The following is a 6,000-nucleotide window of genomic DNA, read 5'->3' as shown; positions in this document are numbered from 1 at the left end:
TCCTCTTGCTTGACCCTGAATTTTAATTCAAATTTTCCCCCAGCCACATCTGTCCCTTGTTCTTCAGGTTTACTTTTACAGAGCACTGACCCTTGTTCTGCGATTAAGACATTCTGCTTTCTTACCTTGATGCCATTATCAACACCTTATTTAGACTTTAACACTGTCATTAACTCATTGCCTCATGTCCATGACATTTTTCTCAAATCTCTCCTGAGTTCCCACCAATCCCTGACCTTCTATTTTGCTCCACCCGCTCCACCACCCCCTCTCTTAAAAAGTGTAAAACCCATCACATTTCTCCTTCTTTTTAGCTCTAATGAAGAGTCGAAAGGACTTGAAATATTAACTCTGTTTCTCTCTCCACAGATATTGCCAGACGGACTGAGATTTTCCAGCTTTTTCTAATCTTATTTCAGATTGACAGCATCTGCAGTATTTTGCTTTCATTGCAAGTTCTGATATTTGCTACTTAACCACATTTGAAAGTTACAGGAAAGCATGCCTTTAATTTCATTTTCTTTTTCTTTTTAGCTCTGTTACAACTGTTTTGAAACGTTGAGACTGGATTTCTGCCAAACATTTTCAACCCTTCAGGCGTATCTTTATGTTTTGGGAAATAGACTGTTACAGCTGTACAAGTACATTTTAATTCATACTTAAAGGCGTTCTTTCACTCAGTAATCTTAATATTTAAGCTTCCAATCTTTTTAGCTTCTTCCTCCAAACTGGCTTTGTTTGAATTTCTTATGTGGATGACCTTGCTTTACCAATGACTTCATGGTGTTTTAGGGTTGCCGATTGTGATTAAATGCTCCTGGAGGTTTCATCAAATGACTTGTCTCACATTCCAGCCATTATTCCCATCCTTGTGACGCACGGCCTTCCTACACCAATTGGAAAACAAAAATTGGATGATGTTTTACTGCCAGCCAGCCAGCATTCTGCATCCCCCCCCCCCCCCCCCCCGCACCCCCCCCATTTTTATTATTTTTATATCTGGTAAAGAGACATGTTCAAAGAAGACGACATCATCTTTTTAAGTGTCGCAATGATCTTTCTGCAGGGTTGCACAGAGCAGTGCCCTGGAGACTCCAGGGCAACCCTGGGGGTTGGTAACACTATGATTCAAATGTATGGGAGACAACAGTTTGTAACATTTGGGGTTTGAGAATTCTAGATTACTGAGAAAGTAGAATAAAAATAAAGTGTTAACTGGGCAGGGATTACAGAGGATAGCGTGACCCGGAGGAGAAAAACAAAAGGTAAACATAAAAAAGAAAAATGGAATGTCTCAGGAAGAGGACAGTGGCGTAGTGGTATTGTCACTGGTCTAGTAATCCAGGCCCAGGATAATGATCTGGGCACACGGGTTTGAATCCCACCATGGCTGGTGATAGAATTTAAACTCAATAAAACATCTGGAATTAAAAGTCTAATGATGACCATGAATCGATTGTCGTAAAAAACCATCTGGTTAACTAATGCCCTTTAGGGAAGGAAATTTGCCATCGTTACCTGATCTGGCCTACAAGTGACTCCAGCCCCACAGCAATCTGGTTGACTCTTAAATGGCCTAGCAAGCCAAGCAGTTGTATTCATCCGCTATAAAAACGCAAAAAAGAAATGAAACCGGACGGACCACCCAGCATCGAACCAGGCACCGGAAACAACAACGGCAAACCCAGCCCTGTCAACCCTGCAAAATCCTCCTTACTAACATCTGGGAACTTGTGCCAACGTTGGGAGAGCTGTCTCACAGACTAGTTAAGCAACAGTGTGACATAGTCATACTCATAGAATCATACCTTACAGATAATATCCCAGACACCACTATCGCCATTCCTGGGTATACCCTGTCTCACCGGCAGGACAGACCCAGCAGAGGTGGCGGCACAGTGGTATACAGTCGGGAGGGAGTTGCCCTGGGTGTCCTCAACATCGACTCTGGACCGCATGAAGTCTCATACCTTCAGGTTAAACATGGACAAGGCAACCTCCTGCTGATTACCATGTACCGGCCACCATCAGCTGATGAATCAGTACCCCTCCACTTGGAGGAAGCACTGAGGGTGGCAAGGGCACAGAATATGTTCTGGGTGGGGGACTTCAATGTCCATCACCCAGAGTGGCTCGGTCGTGCCACCACAGGCTGAGCTGGTCGGGTCCTGAAGGACATAACTGCTAGACTGGGACTGCAGCAGCTGGTGAGGGAACAAACAAGAGGGAAAAACATACTTGACCCCATCCTCACCAATCTGCCTGCTGCAGGTGCATCTGTCCATGACAGTATCGGTAGAAGTGACCACCGCACAGTCCGTGTGGAGACAAAGTCCCCTCTTCACATTGAGGATACCCTCCATCGTGTTGTGTGGCACTACCATCTTGCTACATGGGATAAACTTCGAACAGATCTAGAATCCATGAGGTGCTGTGGGCCATCAGCAGAATTATATTCAACCACAATCTGCAACCTCATGGCCTTGCATATCCCCCACTCTACCATCACCACCAAGCCAAGGGATCAATCCTGGTTCAATGAAACGTGCAGGAGAGCATACCAGGAATAATAATAATAATAATCGCTTATTGTCACAAGTAGGCTTCAACGAAGTTACTGTGAAAAGCCCCTAATCGCCTCATTCCGGCGCCTGTTCAGGGAGGCCAGTATGGGAATTGAACCCGCACTGCTGGCATTGTTCTGCATTACAAGCCAGCTGTTTAACCCACTGTGCTAAACCAACCCCAGAACAACACCAGGCATACCGAAAAATGAGGTGTCAACCTGATGAAGCTACAACACAGGACTCGTGTGCCAAAAACACAAGCAGCAAGTAATAGACAGAGCTAAGCGATTCCACAACCAATGCATCAGATCTAAGCTCTGCAGTCCTGCCACATCCAGCCGTGAATGGTGGTGGACTATTAAACAACTCACTGGAGGATGAGGCTCCACAAATATCCCCTTCCTCAATGATGGAGGAGCCCAACACATATGTGCAAAAGGCAAGTCTGAGGCAGTCGCAACAATCTTCAGCCAGAAGTGCCGAGTGGATGGTCCATCTCGGTCTCCTCCAGAGGTCTCCAGAATCACAGATTTCCGTCTTCAGCCAATACTGGACACTGCAAATGCTATGGGTCCTGGTAATATTCGAACAATAGTACTGAAGACTTGTGCACCAGAACTTTCCACACACTAGCCAAGCTATTCTGGTACAGCTACAACATGGCATCTACCCGGCAATGCGAAGAATTGCCCAGGTGCGTCCTGTACACAAGAAAGCGGACAAATCCAACCCAGCCAATTACTGCCCTATCATTCTACTCTCCATCATCAGCAAACTGATGGAAGGAGTCATCAACAGTGCTCAAACGGCACTTACTCAGCAATAACCTGCTTCCGGACACTCAGTTTGGGTTCCGCCAGGGTCACTCAGCTCCTGACCTCATTACAGCCTTGGACAAAAGAGCTCAATGCCAGAGGTGAGGTGAGAGGTTGACATCAAGGCACATTTGACCGAATATGACATCAAGGAGCCCTAGCTAAACTGGCGTCAATGGGAATCGGGGGAAAACTCTCCGCTGGTTGAAGTCCTACCTGGCACAAAGGAAGATGGTTGTGATGGTTGGAGGTCAATCATCTCAGTTCCAGGGCATCACTGCAGGAGTTCCTCAGGTTAGTGTTCTAGGCCTAACCAACTCCAGCACTATTCGAGACTCCTCAGATAATGAAGCAGTCCATGTCCAAATGCAGCAAGACCTGGACAATATCCAGGCTTGGGCTGATAAGTGGCAAGTTACATTCATGCCAGACAAGTGCCAGGCAATGACCATCTTCTACAAGGGAGGATCTAACCATCGCCCCATGACATTCAATGGCATTACCATCGCTGAATTCCCCACAATCAACATCCTGGAGGTTACCATTGATCAGAAACTGAACTGGACTAGCCACATTAATACTGTACCTACCAGGGCAGGTCAAAGGTTAGTAATCCTACAGCGAGTAACTCACCTCCTGACCCCCCAAAGCCTGTCCACCACCTATAAGGCACAAGTCAGGAGTGTAATGGATCACTCTCCACTTGCCTGGATGAGTGCAGTTCCAACAACATTCAAGAAGCTCGACACCATCCAGGACAAAGCAGCCCGCTTGATTGCTCCTCCTTCCACAAACTTGCAAATCCACCACCACCGACGAACTGTGGCAGCCTTGTGTACCATCTACAAGATGCTTTGCAGTAAGTCACCAAGGTTCCTTAGACAACACCCTACAAACCCATAAACCATTACCATCTAGAAGGACAAGAGCAGCAGGTATCTGGGAGCCCCACCACCTGGAGGTTCCCCTCCAAGTCATTCACCAACCCAACTTGGAAATATATCACCGCTCCTTCACTGTCACTGGGGCAAGATCCCCGAACTCCCTCCCTGACAGCATAGTGGGTGTACCTACACCTTAAGGACTGCAGCGGTTCAAGAAGGCAACTCATCACCACCTTCCGTAGGGCAATGAGGTTGGACAACAAATGCTGGCCTAGACGCCCACATCCCGTAAATGAGTTTAAAAAAAGAAAGCTAAGACCACATAAGCGAATTAATCATCGGTGTAGCATTGTATTCTGGTGTAAGTGTGTGGAGGACCCAGGTTTGATCCCGGCCCCAGGTCACTGTCCCTGTGGAGCTGGCACATTCTCCCCGTGCCTGCGTGGGTCACACTCCCACAACCCAAAAATAAAGATGTGCAGGGTAGGTGGATTGGCCACGCTAAATTGCCCCTTCATTGAAAAAAAATAATTGTGCACTCTAAATTTAAAAATAACATTGCTCAAGATAGGAGATCGAAAATTCATAAGTGATTTTAAGATAATTTATTTGTGAAGCAGCAATTTGGATATGGTGCATCGACCAGCAAAAATATATGAGAGACGAGTTCATTGATCCCAGAGGATGAACAGACGGTTGGCTCAGTAGCTTGCGTTGGCAACATTCTGCTCTCTAGCCAAAGTGTTTGAAAACTCATACACCAGTCTCCCTCCATCTTCCCAAGCCCATTTCCCGTCTGAAGAATGAAGCCTGCCCCCTCTTTCCCAGCACTCGTTAATATACTTAATTTCTAGAGGCTGGTAGTCTACCCTTTGAACCATTTTCATTAATGAATAGAGGACAGGTGTCCAAGATGTCAGCTTAGTCACTTTCCCCCTGAACATCACTTTAGTTCAAGGTCAATCTCATGCTGTGAGCCATTTGCTAGCTCTTATTAGACGCTCTAAAGATAAAAGGGTACACCGGGTGCCATCCTATTGATTAGGAATGTCAACATGGGAATCTAAACCAAGAGAGCTCAACATTTCAAAGGACTGTTTATGCGTTTTTTCCAGAGTGAGAAAGGAAATGGTTTCTCTCCTGGGATGGCCTCATGCAATGTCTACCAATTCCATAAGAATTCTAGACTAATTCTGGAAAGCATCAATTATTGAAGATCCCATGTCTCGCAATTTACACTCTCTCACACTCATAGACTGACACATTTGTATGCTCATGCACAGACACCCACTCAAATAGTTAGACTCATACACACACATTCACAGACTCACACACTTCTAAGTTCACGCATACACACAAAGGTTCACGCTGACACACCCACGTGCATGCTCTCTCACACACACATTTCCACGCTCACACACACACACACACACACTTCCGCCCTCGCATACCTGCACACACACTTCTACATCCTCACACACATACATATTCCCCACTCTCTCACTCCCACACATACATACACAAGCAGGCATGCACAATTCCACACTCACACACACATTTCCATACTCACACTCACAAGCTACCACACCCTCGCATACATTTCCACACTCTCACACACGCACATTTCTATGTGCTCTCACACACGCACGCAAACCACACTTCCATGCTCACACACACACTTTCACACACACACAAGCCCATGCTCACACATACAGGCTTCCATACTCGCACACA

At 46.2% G+C, this 6,000-nt stretch overlaps 1 long non-coding RNA gene across 1 annotated transcript in view; it reads right to left on the bottom strand.

Annotated features, from left to right (window-relative positions):
* Positions 1 to 481: 481 nt before the first annotated feature.
* The window catches only part of LOC140387248 (uncharacterized), a 58,775-nt gene continuing 53,256 nt past the window's right edge, over positions 482 to 6,000 (bottom strand). The window contains exon 3 of the long non-coding RNA XR_011933805.1: positions 482 to 887. This is a non-coding gene — a long non-coding RNA (uncharacterized lncRNA). The remainder of the gene's footprint in view (positions 888 to 6,000) is intronic.

The sequence above is a fragment of the Scyliorhinus torazame genome, chromosome 12 (assembly GCF_047496885.1).
Source record: "Scyliorhinus torazame isolate Kashiwa2021f chromosome 12, sScyTor2.1, whole genome shotgun sequence".
Classification (NCBI taxonomy): domain Eukaryota; kingdom Metazoa; phylum Chordata; class Chondrichthyes; order Carcharhiniformes; family Scyliorhinidae; genus Scyliorhinus; species Scyliorhinus torazame.
This window is presented reverse-complemented; position numbering and strand designations above follow the sequence as displayed.